Here is a 20772-nt window from a genome sequence, read left to right on the forward strand (position 1 = left end):
CTGCGCTGCCATCGAAGCCAGCCGCAGAAAAGCTGATGGCCAGGACCCTGTGCTGCAGGAACACATCCTTGGAGCACAGGCTACAGGAAAAGCCACCTGTGAGTAGAAGGAGGAGGTTTCTGCGGTAAGGTCCTATCCATTTACTGACACCAAAGAGCTCGTGGCTTGTGATACAAACACTATGGCTATTAACCCTGGCCTCCTGGACCACATTTTTCAACTCTGATAATCAGAGCTTGCAAAACCCACACAACCAGGGGGAGCTGTAATTTGCAGCAGGTGAGTGGGACCAGGGAGTGCTCACATTGGGAGGGTTGCACTGACTCAACTACATTCCCCCCGCACCCTCCAACTTATGTAGTTAAATCAATGCCAAAACTGTGCACAGACCAGCCTGAAGACTAAGGCCTGACAGACATGAGGGAAAGTTTTCATGCCCTGCTGAAAATTATATTCTGCCTCCATAAATTCTCCCTGCTGTAGTTTCAATAGGTTACAGCATTACATAATTTCCTCTAGTAAAGACTTGTGCAGCAACGCTGTTCCCTGTTAAACGACCACCACGTTCCACCCCAGAGAAGGCTGCATGTCGGTTAAGTAATCCCTACGCTTTGTGTATCAAGTTTCTAAAGGGATCTGGGGCCTGCTGGCATGAACAGGTGCTGAATCAGCGTAGGATTACTGGGCACAAGGACCTTCTAGACTTTATTATGATGCACGGAAAAGGAGGATATGTAGTAAGGAAGGAGGAATCGGAGAGACCAGGGGGAAAATAGCACTCATTCGTTCCCTCTCTTTGTCATAGTGCAAAGACTGGCTTTTTAGTTTTAAAAAAACTAAAAAATTAGGAAAGATGGCTTTGTGGTTAAGGTGCTGGCCTGGGACACAAGAGAACCCTGAGTTCAGTTCCCAGCTTTGCCAAAAGCTTCCTGTATACCTCTGAGCAAGTTGCTCAATCTCTCTGTGCCTTAGTTCCCCCCCCCCGCAAAACGGAGATGATAATTCTACTCTCTGGAGAGAATAAACTCTTCTGGTCAGGGACTGTCTCTTTATAATGTGTACGTACAGCTCCTAGCACAATGCAGCTACAATTTCAGTTGGCTCTGTGGTGTTACTGCAGTACAAATACTATTAAAAGATATCCTTAGGGATTGTGCACGGCCCTTTAAGTGTGAGTGCTGTGAGCCTAGGCCTCTGAGGGGTTGGCTTTTAACAGTGGGGAACCCCAGTAAATGTAGTCTGCAGGAGGGATTGTTGGGGTCATGTGACTGAACGTGCTTCGTAAAGGAAGGGGCCTATGGCTTGGTGAGACAAGTGGAATGGAGATATAATCAAGGGTTGGTCTCTCCACAGTAGCAGGCCTCGGAAAACAGCCATCCAGGCTGGTGGAACAGAGCCAGTAAAGGCCTGGGTTAGCCAAAGGGACAGGATGGAGAGATACTGCTAGCAAGACACAGCATGGACTAGGGATGTAAATCTCGTTTTAAACCGTACCCGTTTAAACTATTCAAATTATATCGGTTAACCGTTTAATCGTTAACAAGTTCACAATCTACCCCTGGCTTGGGGGAGGGGGCAACCTGCTGTCTCTCCTCAGAGGTGGAGTACAGTGGACTGGGGGATTGTTTGTACATGCATGGCTGGGCGCTGCGCACTTTGCTCTGATCCCATCCCTCACCTGGCCCTGCACAAATGCAGAAGAGGAACTACTGCCCTGTAAGGGTGGAGATAGCGTGTGGCTCTGTGAGGACTTAGCCACATGGCTATGCTGTCTCTGTGATCCAGGGAGACTGTTATTGATAACACTAATAATTATTATTGCTATTATTATTATTTATTAATTATTAATTTATTGTTTATTTTATTTAATTGATTTATTGTTATTATGTATTAATTATTAGTTACCATAGTAGCTAGGACCCCGATGTGCTAGGTGCTGTACAAATACAGAACCCTGGCCGCACAGAGCTTACAATCTAAATGTAAGACAAGAAACAACAGATGGCTAAAGACAGACAGATAGGGGAGTGCAAGGCAACAAGGCAGGTTGACGAGAGGGTGGAAACTGAGGAAGATGCCTGGAGACTGGAAGCCAAGGGAGGTAATACCACCTTGCCACAGATGGTAGAGGATCAGTCCACAGCTGGTCACCCAGGGAGGATTTTTAAAAAAATCGATTTTTTTTTTAAATTTAAATCAGATTTTTTTTTATAAAATGCGTTTTGGAGAGGAAAAAACCTAATCTAAAGAAAGACAATTATAGCTCAAAGATATCTCATCATGGAATAGGAATTATAAATTCGAATTCTATATTATGAGACAATATATTCATGTAATGTTTAAGAAAAGTTTTGTAAATGAGTTCCAATAGTTCATGGATTAGGGACCCAATCCTATGCAGTTTCAGGGGCTTCTGTATAGATTATTTAGGTTAATCCTTCTGTCTACCCAATGGGACTCAGTGCTCAGTCTAGAAGATACCATCAGAGATGCTTAGTTTTGCAGTTCTCAAACTGTGGATTTGTATCTCATGACTTCTTGAATTCTTATGTTTGAGCAAAAAATACAGCTGTTACACTATGGTACTATCATTTTAGATGCAGTTGTGATAAAAAATAAATAACTGAAATAGGCAGATCTTCCTTTTACAATTTCACCTTTAAAGTAGTACTGACTGTCAGTGAATGCAATGAGTAATAATAATAATTAAATAACTACATTGACTTATTTTGTTTAGGAAAACCCATCCTCAACATACAGGATTCTGAAGACTATCCACCTTCAAGATCACCACCATTTTCTATAGTTTCAGAGTTATCTGCCAATGATAGCGTTTCAGTCACATCATGTATGTCACATAGCCACAGTTATCACCTGTAGCAAAAAAAAAAAAACATCTCAGTCATCCAGAAACAACTATAGATAAATTTGTGATAAGAACCAGCAGATTACAAAAAGAGGTAACTGATGAAAAAATTGCCCAGTTTGTTTATGCAACAAACTCTCCTTTCCGTAGGATTGAGAACTCACACTTAATTAACATGGTTCAGTCATTAAGACCAGGATACAGTCCACCCAACAGAGCAGATGTCACAGGCAAATTGCTGGATAAAGTGTATGAAAGAGAAATTGAGCAGTGTGCAAAAGATCTAGAGCAGTGGTTCTTAACCTGGGGTGCAAGATACCCTTTCTAGGGGTGCAAGACATGCCAGATTTTTTTTAGAAGGTAAATCATCAAAAACACAAATTAAGCACAAGCATGTAAGTACCACTACTTTGTTTCATCAAAGCTATGTATTTATTAACATTATAAATTTAACAATTACTGTAATATATAAACAAAAAATATATCTAGGTTTAAAAAACTGATCTACTTCAACGATTTTCATAAGGGGTGCAAGAACATATTTTGAGAACCAAAGGGGTGCAAGGCTACTGTAAAGGTTAAGAACCACTGGTCTAGAAGGTGAAATTGTTAACCTGAATCTTGATGGGTAGAGCAATATCCACAATGATCCTGTTGTATGTGCTTGCGTGACAACAGAAGAAGGGAATGTCTTCCTTACAGAAACAATTGATACATCAGGAAATGCGCACACAGCACACATATTACAAGAAGTAGCAGTAAAAGCTATAACTGAAAAAAAAATGCAAATGTCTAGTATGCAGCTTGGTCACAGACAATGCCGCAAACGTATCCAAGATGAGAAGAAATTATTTAAAAGAGAATCCCATGCTAATAACATACGGTTGCCGTGCTCATTTGATGCACCTCCTAGCCAAAGACTTCAGTGTTCCAGAAATTAAGGCTAATGCTGCTGAAATTGCAAAATACTTCCGTAACCACCACTTTGCAGCAGCTGCTCTGAAAAAAGTGGGAGGAACCAAGCTAGCTCTCCCACAAGGCGTGCGATGGAACTCAGTAGTGGACTGTTTTGAGCACCATATCAAGAACTAGCCTAATCTGATGACAGTTTGTGAACAAAATTGTGAAAAAAATAAATGGCCCTGTCACAGCCAAAGTTCTCAACACTGGGCTTAAGAGAAGCGTTGAACACATGCTGAATACCCTGAAGCCTATTTCTGTAGCTTTGAACAAAATGCAGTGAAATAGCTGTTTTATTGCTGATGCTGTTGAAATTTGGAAGGAACTGAGTGAGATCTTAAAAAGAGAAATATGCAATGACAGAGTTAAATTACAAGCATTAAAAAACAAATGGGACAAGCACTATCTCCAGCTCATTTTCTTGCAAATATTCTCAATACTCAGTACCAGGGTCAAACCTTAACTGCTGGAGAAGAGGAGCTGGCTATGACATGGACATCCAGCAATCATCCCTTCATAATGCCAGCTATAATAAACTTCAGAGCTAAGGGAGAACCATTCAAGAAATGTGTGTTTGCTGATGATGTTTTAAAGAAAGTCACACCAGTGAACTGGTGGAAGTCACTTAAGCACTTGGATTCAGAGACTGTTGAAGTGATAATCTCACTTTTAACAGCAGTAGCGTCTTCCACCGGTGTAGAAAGAATATTTTCTTCCTTTGGACTAATTCATTCCAAATTGAGAAATCATTTGGGACCTGGAAAAGCAGGAAAGCTTATTTTTCCTTTTCCAGATTATGAACAAACAGGAAAATGAAGGTGAAGACGACTGAGTTAGCTGCAGAAGCCAATATTTTAAGTTTCTCATGTTGACCTAGCTGACAGTCAATTTAATTTTTTTTTAATATTTCTTTTAACTATTTTAGTTAAAAACAATTTTAACAAAAACAAACCTGATTTTAAAAAACTTGAATGTTTAACTAAATTCAGAAATTCATGCACTTGTTTTGTTGAAATATTATATGTTTGCTGTTGAAGAAAAAAATCCAGAATATATAACGTTGTTGTTTTAGTCAAATAAAACAATTTAAATGTCTGTCTGGAGATGTTCTCCTCCTAATACAGCACAGCAAGAAAATCCTCCAAATATTAATGATTAACCTGTTGAATTGGAGATAGTTCACCTGCTAATGACTTCATAAATATCTACCTCAATTACCTTTGGTAAATTAAATAACCAATCATTCATTTTCTGATATAGCTGTAAAACTAATCTGAAAAGTTTTCAAAATAAATCACTTTAAAAATGTATAGCATGTATCTTCTAAAAATGAAACCTACATCTATCTCGGAGTTGTGAAGAATATGTATTAAGGTTATATCAACCAACAAGAATGCACTTTTATGTAGAAATCCATGATTAAATCGAGTTTTCCTAACTAGTGATTTAAATCAAATCCACCCTGTGCTCACTCTTCAGAGGTAAGGGAGTGAACTGCCCAACACAGACACAAGACCCAAAAATTCCCTCTTCTCAGCTTTCCAGCTTTAATGGGATGGCATAGAGATGTGTTTCTGAAATAACGAGAAATAAGTAGTAACCCACATCAGAACCACCACACACATGCAAAGGCTGCCCCAAACAACCCTTAACTAGCCAGGCTGTTATCTTCATTTTTATTTTTTTATAGCATATCTTTCTCCTTTACACCCAGACCAGCTAGATACTGAAGAATACGACATGAATTGTTACACATTTGAATCCACTGGCTTCTCCCCATGAGGATAAGAGATACAAAATGTTTATAACCTTAGAATAGATCAGGCAAGTTAAGCTTTAACATGTTAGCTGGTTTAGATGAGCTCCCCATTAGGGGTCACCTAAACCAGCTAATGTGTTAGGATCCAACCTGCCTCAGTTAACACATTCTTAAAGTACACCTCATACCCAAGTCGAGACAAGAGCTATATGGCCCCTAACTTCAATGGCACAGCTCCCATTGACTTCAATGGCACAAGACGCAACCCTCAGGCTGAGATTTTCAAAAGTGACTAGCGACTTTGGGTGCTCAACTGGAGATACCCTAAAGCAGGGGTGGCCAACCTGAGCCTGAGAAGGATCTAGAATTTACCAACGTACATTGCCAAAGAGCCACAGTCATACGTCAGCAGCCCTGCCCCACATCAGCTCCCAGCGCCTCCTACCCACCAGCAGCCCTGCCAATCAGCCCCTCCCCTTCCCTCTCCGCATCTCCTGATCAGCTGTTTCTTGGCGTGCAAGAGACTCGGGGGGGGGGGGGGCGAGGGCCTGGCAGGCTCAGGGGAGGGGGCGGGAAGGGGTGGAGTGGAGTGGGGGCAGGGCCTGTGGCACAGCCAGGGGTTGAGCCGTGAGCACCCCCTGGCCCATTGGAAAGTTGGAGCCTGTAGCTCCAGCCCTGGAGTCGGTGCCTATACGAGGAACCGCATATTAACGTCTGAAGAGCCGCATGCGGCTCCGGAGCCACAGGTTGGCCACCCCTGTCCTAAAGGAACCCGATTTTCAGAACACAGGGCCTCAGCTCCTTCTGAAAATCAGTTCCTGTTTCAGGGGTCTCAAACTAGGAACCCCAAGAGCACTCATCATTTTTGAAAATCTTGGCCTGTAAGTCCAGCGCAATGGAGGACGGGTTTACATTATTTGAGACTATTGTTATTTAAAGGTTTTAAACCATTTTTATTTTAAAATACAGACTTTCAACTCCTCTTAATTCCCCAGGACAAGCAATTCATACATATAGCATGTGGATCATGACTTTCCATCCTCCAGCTAAAATTCTGGCATTTTTTGCCATGCCCAGCAAATAGCTGATCATCAGTAAACTAGGGAGCAGTCCTGCTGCAGCAGAGACGGGTCAGGAACTTTCTCTGTGTTGGCCTGCTCGGCCTCCCAAGTTCTTCAATAATAGAGCAGCTGCATGAGTTCAACCCTGAAGCCTGTCAATTACTTATGGGCACCAGAATCCTCTCAAATTCTATCTGAAGACATTAGTGGTAAGAGGAGCTCTGCACGGGGTTTCGTGCTTTGTCACACCTTAGAGATGCCTAAAATAGACCTAGTCTAGACCTTGTGCCATGCAAAGAAGTATAATAATGGATACAGCATAGTCCTGGGAGACAGAAGTTCTGGATTCTAATCTTGTCTCTAGTGCGATCTCATATTAACTGTCTCTACTTTTTCTTAACATTCCCCCACTGTCGCAATAGTGGGAGCACAAGTGTAGCGGGGGCATGTTGTCCTGCATGTCGCCTAGACTTGCTGTCTGAGCAGGGAGAAGTAAAAATGCTAGCACCTTGTCTACACTAGGGCTCCTAAAGTAGCTAACATCAGGGGAGCTGTAGCAGAGAGAATTTTAAAGACAGAGCTCAGCATAGGTATAGCCTGACACACCTTTGGCAGGTTACTTGGTAGATCTGCACCTTACTCCCCTCCCCCTTCTGTAAAAGCAGGGATAATACCTACTTACCTCACAAGGTAGTGTTGAGGCATAATTGGATATGAAGTGCTACCTAAGTATTATCAGCCTGCTCCCAGATTCACCTGAGGAATCCTACCCCAGGTAACGGAGGGCATTATGCAGAATAAAGTCCCCAAAACACAAACCCTTAAGCTATTCAGGGTGGGATTTTCAAAGAAAACCAAGCGAGTTAGGCACCCAATTTATTGAAAATCCCAGCATAAATCTACAATACTGTTCTGTGACATGCTAATGTACGATAGCCATTTTTTTCCAGAGTGGTTCATAACCTATGTACAGTGTAAATAAGTTACTTTTAATAAACCAGTGAGTTTTACCAAATAAATCTGTCTTTTCTTTACCAAGTATAAATTTCAGGCAAACCTGCCTCTCAACCCCACCTCACCCAAAAAACTAAATATTACCTTTATGGGGAGAGTCAGGACCTTGTGTTGTGTAGGACATGACTCAAATCCAAACCTTCAGTACAAATCTAGAGGAAGTTCCACTTGAAAAGAAGACGGGAACTGAGGGCAACAACATTTTATTGCTGGTTTTTTCCAGACTTGTTTGATATTGGCTGGTCACTTTTGGATCAAAACTTTCAAAAACATCCCCTAATTCTTGATGTGTCAGTTACTACGTGTCCAACTTGAGACACCTACAACTCTGTCTTCAGAGCACTCTGACTTCATCCGGACTTACAGTCACTCAAAACTTCTTACTGTTAATGGTCTGTATTCTGGTGGTGCCTGGAGGCTCCATTATGCTAAGCACGGCACAAATATACAGCAGGAGACGGTCCCTTCCCTGAAGTGTTTACATCTTAACAGACAAAACAAACAACATGCAAAAGAGGCACAAACAGGTGAAGTGACTTGCCCACGGTCACACACCAGGTCAGTAGCAGAGCCAGGAATAAGCCTGACATCTCCCAATTCCCATCTTAGTGCCCTACCCATTGAACCATACTGCCCCCTCACACCTGCTTTTGAAAGGCAGAAGTTGCTTGTCTCAAGCTAAGTACCCAAGACAGGGAACATCTGAAAAAAATGTCTTTAGTTGCTCAATTCTTCAGCTTCCTCAACTGTAAATTAGGGATAATAATGTCTATCACATAGAAGTACAGTGAAGCTTAATGAATTAGAATTAGTAGAGTACTTTTGACAGCCAGGTTTGGAAAGTACAATAGACTTGCAAAGTATCATCAGTGTTGTAGGGAAGCCAACCTGTGTTACAGGCCATGACTACACTCCGAAAAAAGATGTTAGTTAACTTGTTAACAATACATGTTAAAATCCTGCCCCACTTATGTCAACGGGCGTTTTGCACTTCAGTGGAGCCAAGATTTCACTCCTAGTGTAAACAAGGCAGCTTGCCTACACTAGGATTTTACACATATTAGTTAATGTGTTAAAAATGCAACACTTGTCCTAGTGAAGACAAGGTCATGATGTTTATTCATATAAAGTGATAAATGTTCTTCCCTTCAACACATCTCTCACTTTAGAAGCCTTTTTGTTATTTATTTACTACTGCCAGTATTGCCTACCCAAAGCGTTGAAATTTCATGGGCCAAGCCCCCCCAGAATTATGAGACTGGTTTAAAAACCACAAACGACTTTGATAATAAATAATAATAATGTATTTTAGATTCTCTTTATGTGCTTCCTGGTTTTTGAGCAGGGGTTCTCAAACTAGGGGTCGGGACCCCACAGGGGGTTGCAAGTTTATTACATGGGGGTCATGAGCTGTCAGCCTCCATGCCAAACCCCACTTTGCATCCAGCATTTATAACAGTGTTAAATATATTAAAAAGTGTTTTTTAATTTATAAGGGGGGGGGGGTCGCACTCAGAGGCCTGCTATGTGAAAGGGGTCACCAGTACAAAAGTTTGAGAACTACTGTTTTTGAGCCTTTAGGGTTCATGTTTTCAAGCTTTTCACCATAACTATGAGGGCTAGAAACTCTTATTCCCCAAAGTGAAAGCTGGTGTTGGAAATCTAGCTCTTTCCTATGACATTTACAGGGAGTTTGTTTAGTTTTTTTAAATGACAAACGTTTTTAATCAAGTAAAGTATTGGCTATTTACAACAGCAACTCCAACTCAAAGATTTGTCTACAAATTACCCAGCATTTTGCTACAGTATGGTTATTTATGTAGCAAATATTAAGATTGCAATACAAGATTAAGATTAGGAACTGTTGATTAATACAAGATGTCATGAATTCTAAACAATGACTCTATGAACCACCAAAATGTAAGTGTGGATCCCTCTGGAGTTTAAATTCTGTAGCAGATTAGAAAGTTTGAAGCAAACCCTAAGGAACCCGAAGTTCAATCGCAGCAGGTACAGATGGTGAGAAGTTCACAGCAGTCACTCAAACTTCTAAATGCCTGGAAAGACAGTCTGTTCTATTCTACATACATTCTTATGTTCCTCTCATCACTGTAGTATGTGAGGGCCTTCTGCATTAAGGGACATGTCACACCTGGTCCATTCTCTCTCCCAGGAGGAGAGCTGAGTGTGCACTATAGTGTTTTCTTTTGTTGTTGTTGCTTCCAGCAGCACCACCATTTCTAAGCACTAAAAGAATGAGTCAGGCCCCCAAAAAAATCGTACGTTTTTAAAAAATCCTGACATGTTACAAAATCAATGTAGGGTTTGGTGGGTTTTGACTGGTGTGGTTTTGTGTTTTGTTTTGGTTTTTGCTTTCTGGTTTCTGAGCTCTAAAGAGCACTCACTCTTTTCAAGCTTTTCTTCCCAACCATGGGGCCTAGAAACTTACTGTTTTTAAAAACTGAAAGTGGAGATTCTCAAGCTATCTCCTGATCCCAGCATCTAGGGCTTTCAGAAAGACACCAAATAGAGACCCTGATAAAACCTAGCTAGCAACGCAAGGGCTGGCCCAGACTGACTACAGAATTAGTATCCAAGAAGGCCTTAATCCCAAGCACTTATGGCTACAAGGCCTGAAGAGTGCATCAGCACCATAAACCACAGTAGTTCAAAGAGTGGAAAAAACCTCTCTTCAGACCTTCATCTCCCAAAACCATCCTCCGTGGGAAATCCAAGTAGCCAATCACGGTAACCGGGTGGGAAAGACACCCAAGGACAGCAGGATGCTGCCCTCATTCCAGGCAGAAGCCATAGAGTTACTTCAGCCCGATGACGCTCATGTTTTCCACGCACACACCTGCAGAGGATGGGACATGAAGGGGTTTCCCCCTCTCACAGACTGAAGCTTTCTCTATGCTAGAAAGGGTTTGCCAGTATAGTTATACAGGCACCGTTATCCCACCAGAGCCTTCTAGCGTGGAAGCAGTTCTATTGGTATAAAAGTTCTTACAGCAATATAGCTTATACTGGCTCCCCCAACCAGCATAAGCTATACCAGTATAACTGCCTCTATACTAGGGCTTTACCAAGAGTAACCATGCCCCGAGGGGGGGGGGGCGCATTACCCCTTATCAATGACTGTAGACCAAGCATGAAGCTGAGTGTATTCCTGTAGGGCAAGATAAGGTGGAAGGGGACTGTGGGGATGAACAAACCCAGTGAAGAAGTTTGACTGTGGAACGTGGACAGTGGGGAAGAGGAGGGTGGGTATAATTTTACGTGCCAGAACTGGGAAGCAATTGAAATTTACAAGTTCTGCCTCTCAAACATGCAGCTCGTAGGGAGGCGGCGGCTATGGTGGCTTTGCACCCTCCCAAACCTGGCATCACCCAGCATAATTTAGATAGTCCAGGGGGACTAAGTCATGACAGCCTGCCTCTGGCTACTGCACTGCCTGGGATCGCCACAGTGCTGATGTGGCCACACCCTTCCCTCCCCAACCCTGCCCCCTACGTGCCCCCAGGCAGAGGTTTGTGACAGGAGTCCTTGGAAGGCAACTGTCCACAACGCCTGTGCTAGGAAAATCCTCTCCCAACCAGATATGGGGCTTTCAGACGCCTTTTAGCTGTGCTGCCCATTACCCGTCGTAAAGGAGCCACAGCAGGGCTAAGGATCTCATCCCTACTCTTTTGATTATGAGGATCTCACCCCTATCTGTCATGTGCCTGCGTCAGACCGTCTCTGCCATCAGACTGCAAGATCTTCGGGGCAGGGACCATGTTCCGTTCTCTGTTTGCACCGTGCCTAGCACAATGAGGCCCTGATCCCGGAATGGAACAGGATAGCCAGGCACTATGATAATGTAAATAAATAAGATGCGTGAAGCAGTGGACTCCCTCCAGCTCTGACCTATTCCAACCAGGCCCTGCCCACCTCCTTCCCTCTCACTACAGAACTTCCGTAACAGACGAAACAGGCTTTGTGCAGAGGAAAAGCTCCAAAATACCTAGGTTGTTTTTTGTTTTGTTTTTTAACGACTGCATTAAAGACATGGCAGGTTTTCTGGAGAGCAACCAAGAACTGGTCAGTAAGCCTCATTCATACTGATTGAACGTTTAGCTGGGACACAATAATACACACCAGCTGTGCTATAGCCAATTTACAAATGCTTAAAGATACGCAGGCTCATTTACAGGACACAAGATTAGCCCCGAAGTCCCTCCACCCCCACGGACTTCAACAGGAGCTGAGGGTGCTCAGCACCTTGCCACATTCATCTCTATGAGCCTGAACTGCTGGGTTCTCTTGAGCAACGGTGTGGCAAAGCTAGGTGCATCTGGACCACTTCCCCTGCACGGAGGCTGCACACACGTAGCTCTCTGCAATGGGCACAACTGGGGCCAGTCCTCAGCGGCAGCATTGCTGAGCGGTGCTCAGCACTGTTGCACGTTCCATCCACACAGGCGCGTGCTACCCCTGTAGCAGAAGGGGCGTGGTGCCGGGTGGAGCTGGTGCCACACCCTCACAGATTTGCAATCCAGAAGGCAGCAGCTCAGTGTGGAGACGCTCCCCACACCAAACTCTCCTATGCCTACAGGCTGCCAACCTGGGGAGGCATCCATGCAAGCAGGGACCCGCAGGGTCCCAGCAGCTGGAACACGAGACCAGAGGCTACACGGGCTCTATCCCGTTTGGTCACGTTGCCCTGGGAGCGCATGTTGAGCGACTGGTCCCTACGACCCCTGAATCCTTTCCAGGGTCGCTGCTCTCCAGGAGACAGTCTCCTAATTCTGCAGCTACCGTCTGCAATCTCTGTTCCTAGAGGTTAGGCCTTGCATTTGGCTGTAGTAAGATGCATTTTTCTCGAATGGGCCCAGCTTACCAAATGCTTCAGATTACTCTCTCTGACTGCCCTCGCTTCCTTGTTATTTACCACTCCGCAAATCTTTGCGCCGTCAGAAAGTCCTCCGCCCCAGAGATGTGACGTGGCATGTAACAACCCAACTTCTTTCTTTCCATCTGTTACCTTATCAACAATGGAGGAAAAAATCAGAGGCCAGCAAGTTCTCTCCTAACTGACTGCCAGCATTTGCGAAGCGAAAGAATCCAAGATTTCCCCAAGAAGGCTGCACTGACCTTACAGTAGTGATAATGCCAAAAAAATCATTTTCTCCACTGAACTGGGTAAACAACAACAAGTACATTGTAGCCACTCGATCTCCACGCAGAAATTAATCAAGGATAGCTGCACATCTAAAACTCTATCTGAAGGCACTGCACTAAATGCCTTGATACAGTTCCATACGTAAGTAAACAAACTAACTACAAGAGTTATTTCTTTGTGAGGCATGGAGGAGGCAAGGGAGGAGACAGACAATAAAATCCACCAACAAACACTTCTGCTCCAAAATGAAGTCTGCAGCCCCTTGCTCTAAGTGTTCAATAGCTTCCCAATCAGGAAATGCATTTTCCTCTCCTCTATTTTATATTGTGCTCTGCTTACACACTGCTTATTTCACAAAGAATAATCTTGCAACATGCTATTATCCCTTACCCAGTGCAAAAACAAACGTCTCCACTGTGCTTTCTCAATATTTCTCACTGTTGCACGACTACCAACCCAGTCCCACAGTGCTAACAGTGGGAACGCTACTGGAATAAGAGGTATGTCTATTCTAGACTTAATTCAATTATATGTAACTTGTGTTACTTGAATCAACTCATGCAAACACTATTCAGTCCATCCTCATCTGGTATTCCTCTTTGTGTATAGTGGACTTGCTGTTCAGCATCTCATCCACATGAGTGCTGCATTCAATCACATTAGCAACAGTGACCTATGGTAATGAATCCCAGAATTCCTGGCACCACTCCAAATTGTGGTGCATTGTGGGTGACAGCAATGAGTCTAGGATGATGCCTGTGCACCCAGAGGGATTGTGGGAGCAGAGATCAAACTCCCAGAATTCCTCCAGGTTCCAGACACATCATCCCAGGACAGCAAGCCACCATGTTTACTACTGTGTTGTCTAATTCTATTCAGAGAAGATCTATGTACCCAGTGGTAAAAACCCTGGTGGATACTGCAATTTAGCTACACAACTCCTCCCACTCTTGCTCTTCCCAGTGAAGGTACACTGGTGCTAGAACAACTTGAGAAGTTTTAAGAAAAAGGTCATTGTAAACCAATAGTGGTGTGTGTAAACCATCTGACATATTTGGCAGGACGGTGCTTTAGAAGTGCAGAGAATATCCATTATTGCTAACCTTGGTTCACATTGTTTGTGACTTTCCCTTCTAGGAATTCCACAAATAAAATTACTGCAATACACCTACCCAGACCTGTGTACACAGCTCCTCTTCGATGGTAGGGCACTCTGTTCATACCCAAAGAGATATGGCCCTAATCCTCCAAAGATTTAAGTGTGTTTAACTCTGCAATCTCGGGCCTTAATTTGACTGAGGGCTATGCCTACCTTACAGAGAGAGAGAGAGAATGAATTATAACAGAACCCCATGATTCAACTGCATCGTAGGAGACACCATCCACAGCCATTTTGTAAAGAGGTTAACACCTATGCAAGTGAGACAAGTTCATAGAAAAAACTAGTCTTTTATTTTAAAGTAGAAACTGCGTCACTTACGTAGGCGCGGATTCAGGAACCTACATCGCTGAAATCAAAGGAGGCTGGCCATTGACTTCAACAGGAGAAGGACTGAGCCCTTAGTTTCTCTGCTACAGAGTTTCCCCAGGCATCGTAAAGACATCAGCATGTGGATTTGACCGAGTTATGGCAAACAATTTAAGCCTGGTCTAAAACACCAAAACGTTGCAGAACTTTAACTATCCTGTTTGAGTCAAAACAATACAACCGCTCTACTACAGACATGTATCAGGACATTTTATTCCAGCAAAGGAATCACCTATACCACGTATAAGCACACATATAGGCTCCAGATTGTACCTCTGCAACTATATTAGTAATAAAATTTTAAAAACTGCATGCACAACTGATATTATACCAGTATAAGGCCTGGTCTCTACACAGGCTTTACACTTGCAAACACTTGGGGGGGGGGGGGAGGGGGAGATACAGAAAAGGGCTGAGAAATAAATAAATACAAACAGACCATTTTGTTTTAAATTATGCACAGTATTTTTGTTTCATTGATGGTGCACTGTATGTGCTGGAGTACTATTGTGGTACAAGGACAAACGCAAAACAATCTTTTGAAGCTCTTTGGGGCAGGAGCAATCATCTACCAGATGTGTCTGCAGTGCTTACAACAATGTGGCCTTAACATGCTTGGCCTCATTTAAATGTTTACTAAAATAATATAAACAATGCACAGGGGGAAAGCAACACTGCATATGATGCTTTATAAGGGTACCCTGAATAATAAACATTGACTGTATCAATTTCTACGGGTTACTTACATATTTTTAAGCGAGGCTTTTCTAAAAATACATAAAATATTACAAAATATTTATAACTTTCATCACCAAGCAGAAATGCAGGACATGGTGATGTCAGCTAGATGGGACATTATAGGAGGAAAACAATATCCTCACATACTAGAAACCACAGGACATGCACATTTTGCATATTACATTAAACATACAGATAGCGGTGGCTAATTTACTGTAAAATATACCCCAAAAGACATATAATGCAAATGAGCTATGTCTTGAAAATATTTTTTTAAAGAACAGGAGATGTATTAATTAAAAGGAATTGATGGACCTTTTCCATCTGTAAGAGCGGATTACTCATTATACCTGACCATAAATATGGACAAGTGAACATGTCTAAACTTGTCGATAGGAACATGATTTTTAAAAAAAAAAAAAAAAAAAAAAAAAAGCTTTACTAAGACTCTCAAATCTCATTCTGGGATTCTTCACCATGCTGCTCTTCTAAGATGTTATTTCATTTACCAATTACAACATATAAAGTGTTTAAACTATTGTGTATCTACAAAGGTTTCTAAATACGCATGCACACACATTTAATAAGCGGCCTTATAAAAACATGCAATTGCCATGGCTCTCGAGAAATGAGCACCTATGGGAAAATATCCTTCGAGGGGCTATAAAGTATTTTCCCTGTCTATTTAGTTACAGGGCCCTGAAGAAGCACCATCCAGCAAAATCCAATTGTTCATATTAAAGATGGCATAAGCACCGACATTCCAGATCTGCAGGCTAGAATCTGAATGTTTAATATAAAACATATAGAAGCAATACTAAAATCGCTCCTAGTACAAGTCTGCACTTTGACCGAAAAACAGCCTGCATAAATGTAACTGGTGGAGAAAGCAAATCAGCAAGCTACTAAAACATGCACACTTTAAACTCAGACACACCACTTCCCTGACTCAAATGTAAAACAAAATGTAAAAGTTGCACTGCTAAAAAAGTAAAAAGGGAGTTTGCGTGCATTGATTTCTCGCTCTAGCTATCCTGTATTTGGAAAATAATCTGAACAAGGCGGGGGGGGGGGGGCAGGGAGATGGGGGATGGGCAAACCAAGCCTTGTCATTTCAATGCAATCTACACCCCAAACATTACCGATCTTATTATGACCATTTTGTATGTTTTAAAACAATCCTGATCGTTTCTTGCTGGATCTGCACTTTCTGTTTCCAAATTTCTATTTTTAGTCCATCTTTCACCAAGTGCTTTAAAACCTAGGAATTATCTCTTGGCACAAAGAATGCGATGACCCCACGAATCCTGCAAACACCCTGGCAATTTAGAAGTGCGATTAGTTTAGGTATATATTTAAAACAAAACAAAACAAACATCCTCCCCTCCCCCCCATTTATTTCAACCTTAGCAACTCACTGCGCATCTCTCCCCGGATTGCAAGAAGGAGTCCCAACGAAATCCTAACTAGTGCAAACTTACTGGCAATTCCAGGCTGTTTCCCACCATAAAATCCATTCCAGAGGGGTACAAAAGGGGCTTCCGAACGCGGCCGCTTTTGCAGCAAGAAGCTCAGCCTGCTGCCCATGTGCTCGCAGGAGCACGCGCTCCGCGCTCGCCTCAATAGAACGTTGCGCTGGCGAGAGGCTCTGTGACGTCACTGCCCCCAGCAGCTGATCCTGCCCCGCAGGCTGCAGCCTCAGGCGGAGCGGACTGATTACTGCCTCCGCCTCCAGCACCGGAGACGTGCAAAGGAACAGGAGGGCAAGGCCATCGCTGGAGCTGAGGGTTCCTGCCCGTTCGGGACCCCGAAGCTGGACCATGAAAGCAGAGAACAGACCCAGCTGCTCTCACTGCACTAACAAACCCCCCATCCTGGAGCATCCCAGAGCAGGAGTGCCAAGAACACCCACATCCAGCACCTAGATCCCACTGGATCCAGCCAAATTTTGGCTCCAAACCCCCAAAGTCTAATGCCTGAGCAGATCTAGCTGTACAGTAGACCTAGCTGTTCCTTTTCTTCTTCAAAATGGGAGTTTTACTGACACTTTAAAAATATGCCAAAGTATGAGATTTAAAGGAAAGCTGTGTTTTTGCTATACACAAGCTGATAGCCACCTTACTGTGGTGGCAAGAAACCCTGCAGAGATCATGTCATCTTAGAATGAACCAGTCAGTCACAGAACGAGCAGCCCGTGGTCTTTCCTGTGCACGTTAAATGGCAGAATAAGGAGTCACAACTGGAGGACTCCCACCCTTTCCCAGAAGAAGGCTCTACATCCCAGCTGTTCTGAGAAACTGTGCATGGCCTTCCTGAACAAGTCCACCCCACTCCCACCTTAAACTCTTCATAGCAGCATATGGTATGCCCATTCAGTTGCAGCGGTCCCAGCCTGGGTTGGATGCTAGCCAGGGACCCTCTGACTGCCCCAGCAAAACTCTGCACCCTGACACCTCTGGACATAAGCACCATAGTCACAGACCCTGCATTTGGAGTCTGCTAGATCCCTCCAGTTTTGGGCCTTCACGTCCCAAATCCCATGGCATGAATAGAGAACAAGTTTAGGTCTTTTTCGTGCTGCAGCAAAAAAATCCTGGTCCTTGATGTACCCTTGTGCACAACTGTTGCAAAAACCCAAATCCAGCATCTGGATTTTAATTATTTTGGGCCCCAAATTGTAGATCAGCTCTTAGATTCAGTTTTTGTATATTGGTATATTTTGTACTATATTGGTTTAGAAACCAGTTGTACATTCCCCCCTCCCCACATGTGGATGTACTTGTACCAATATAAAGTGCAAATTTATTTGAGCATAAGCTTTCGTGAGCTACAGCTGTAGCTCACGAAAGCTTATGCTCAAAAAAATGTGTGAGTCTCTAAGGTGCCACAAGTCCTCCTTTTCTTTTTGCGAATACAGACTAACACGGCTGCTACTCTGAAACCAGTATAAAGTGGTTATAGAGGTTTAGTTTATTCCTGCAAATGTGGAAATAGAAAAGAAGTGTAGCCACTCTTACTTTACTGGTATAATCTGGACTTTGGGGCATCCTGACATAAATAGCACTGGGGGGCGGGGGGGAACACAGATAAGGGCATATGCTCCTTGTGAATGGAGGGGGGGCAGTGAAGGGAGAGAAAGGGAGTGAGGAGACGTACTGAGACTCGGTCGGGGGAGCAAGGAGGGAAAGTCCTGGAGGTTCCTACTTGTTCCTGGGCCCATTCCACCCCTCTGGGTTCTGCGCTTGCCTCCCCCACCCAGGGGGATGCACCCACAATATTTCCATTGCAGGGGCATGAGCACTCCCTGCACTCTTGGTTCCACTGCCCTGAAAAAGGTACCTACATCCTGCAGAATCCTGTCAATTTCAGTATTGCCAACCCCCACACATTCAAAAATCATGAGTCAGCATCCCCACCCCACCCCACCCCCACCCCCAAAAAAATCACAAAATTGGCTTACAAATCATTGAATTAAAAGCAAGAGTATGCTTTTTATTTGCCTTATGGGTTTTGACTCTTAAGGGTCGATTTAGGTCATATTTACAAGCCTTTCTTTAAAGTGAAAGTTGAGAGTCTCAGGAATCTAAAAGCTGGAGCTGAATGAAAAATAATAAATATAGCAAGACTTGCAATTACATTACAAGAGATGGCCATACAGCAGTTTCTAACCCCAGCCCCCCAGATTAGAGTGGCCAGATGCCTGATTTTATAGGGACATTCCCAATAACATATTCAGGGGTTTGTCTTATGTAGGCACCTATAACCCCCACCCCCGTCCTGATTTTTCACACTTGCTATCTGGTCACCCTACCCCAAAATCCTACTGTCTAACTAGAGAAAGTAGTGTAGTAGGCCATTAGCACACCAAAAATCCAGACCACGCTGCAAACTGATGCTGCAACACGGCAAAAACGTCTATCCAGAACTTGGATCCCAACTAGTTTTGTTATCCCAAACCCAAAAATTCTACCAGCTAACTAGAGGAGAAGGGTAGCTGTTCCAGTTCCACTATGAAAATCTTGATCCCAATGTAATCTAGCTCACAAGCACTGTAAAGACATATGTCCTATACCCGGAGCTTGCTGGATTCCACTATTTTTTGGCCCCAAACCTCAATTTGTACTTTCAATATAGACAAACCATATTGTCACTCTTTCTTGACTAGAAGAATCCAAGACTTGATACCTACCCCCCCAAACCATCTCTGGAAAGAGCAATGAAAAATACAAATACTTGCTACATGGGTCTTGCTGGATCCAGAAAACTTGGGACCAAACACCTCTAATTTCTACAGCATAAATGGAGACCAAATGTAGCTACCCCAAGCTCACTATAAAAATCTGGTCTTGTATACATCTTTGCACATGAACTATGGAAGAATCCAAATATGGACCTGGATCTTGCAAGATCTCATCCATTTTTTCATCTAGATCAGCAAAGTGCTACCTTCTAGATAGACAACAAATGTAACATCCTTTTGAATCAGTATTCAGTGTACTGAAATCTTCAAAGCAGTCTTGGAGATTTAGACATCTGTCTTCCATTAAAATTTGTTTGAAATTAATGGAAGGTATGTGTCCAAGTCCCCTAGACTGCTTTAACATCTCAGTCAACAACTGATGTGCCAAAGCCACCTATCGTGTGATTATCTACATGTGCTAGACCAGTTCTACTGCAAAAATTCAATGCTATGGTATGAAATTTGGTTGCATCTGGAAAGGTCAAAGTGTCCGTTGCTACACATGCCTGTTTGTTGCATATGTGTAATCAGAGATTTCACTCAATTTAATAAAATCGCTAGAAATGGCATGGCCTGGGTAATGTAAAGATGCTCACTCTGTAGTGTGGTAACACCCTATTAAATAGAGAGAACTGATAATTATATTACTGTATAATGTTTCTTTTATAACAGAAAGCTTATTTTAATGATTGTTGTATTGTCTCTGATATTTATTTACATGGCTAGGATTTTTAAACCTATTACAACTAAGAACTAACTAACTAACTAATTAACTAAGTCGATAGATAGATAGATAGATAGATAGATAGATAGATAGACAAAGTGTCAGATCTGGGCTACTGCAGTTTCACTGGGGTTTGGCACTGCTTTCACAGTTGGATGTATCAGTGCCTTTATTTTCCTGGTCAAGTAGCTCTAAAGGTCTAGGATGAGATTCTCAGATCCAGCCAAACTGCACTTGTCAGAGGATTGGGTATGGTGGAGGTGAGGGAAAGGTAGCTATGAACCCAGATTCTGGTGCTGGCTGGAGGCTTGAACATTTTAAATCCATTACAGTTCACTGGTAAATGGCCTCATGGCCTGATTCAAACCCTAAGGAAGTCCTTAGAAAGGCTCCTATTGAATTCAATGAGCTTTGATCTGAACTTTACTCCAAGGGGCTATTCAGGCAGCCAAAGAAAATAAACCACAAACTTTTCCCCCAAAACGTCTCTACCCCAGGGGCTTGGAGAGGGATGGAATAAAACCATGACACCAGTTCTGCACTACCTGACGATTCCCCCTGTGAGGGTTAGGCTGGCTTTGTAACTCCTGGCAGCTGGAGTAAAACACAGACTCTGGGTTCCTAACGTATCAAAATGCAGTAGAAAAAGGATTTTAGTACCTTCCCTCTCAATAGTCTCCCTCCCTCTACTCATTTCTTACCACATTTTAGCGGAAGA

At 43.0% G+C, this 20772-nt stretch overlaps 1 long non-coding RNA gene across 1 annotated transcript in view; it reads right to left on the bottom strand.

Annotated features, from left to right (window-relative positions):
• The window catches only part of LOC311517269, a 236300-nt gene extending 219625 nt beyond the window's left edge, over positions 1 to 16675 (bottom strand). Inside the window, exon 1 of the long non-coding RNA XR_014710650.1 lies at positions 16572 to 16675. This is a non-coding gene — a long non-coding RNA (uncharacterized lncRNA). The remainder of the gene's footprint in view (positions 1 to 16571) is intronic.
• Between the last annotated feature and the right edge of the window lie 4097 nt (positions 16676 to 20772).

This window comes from Lepidochelys olivacea, assembly GCF_965140295.1.
Source record: "Lepidochelys olivacea isolate rLepOli2 genome assembly, chromosome: 2".
Classification (NCBI taxonomy): Eukaryota; Metazoa; Chordata; order Testudines; family Cheloniidae; genus Lepidochelys; species Lepidochelys olivacea.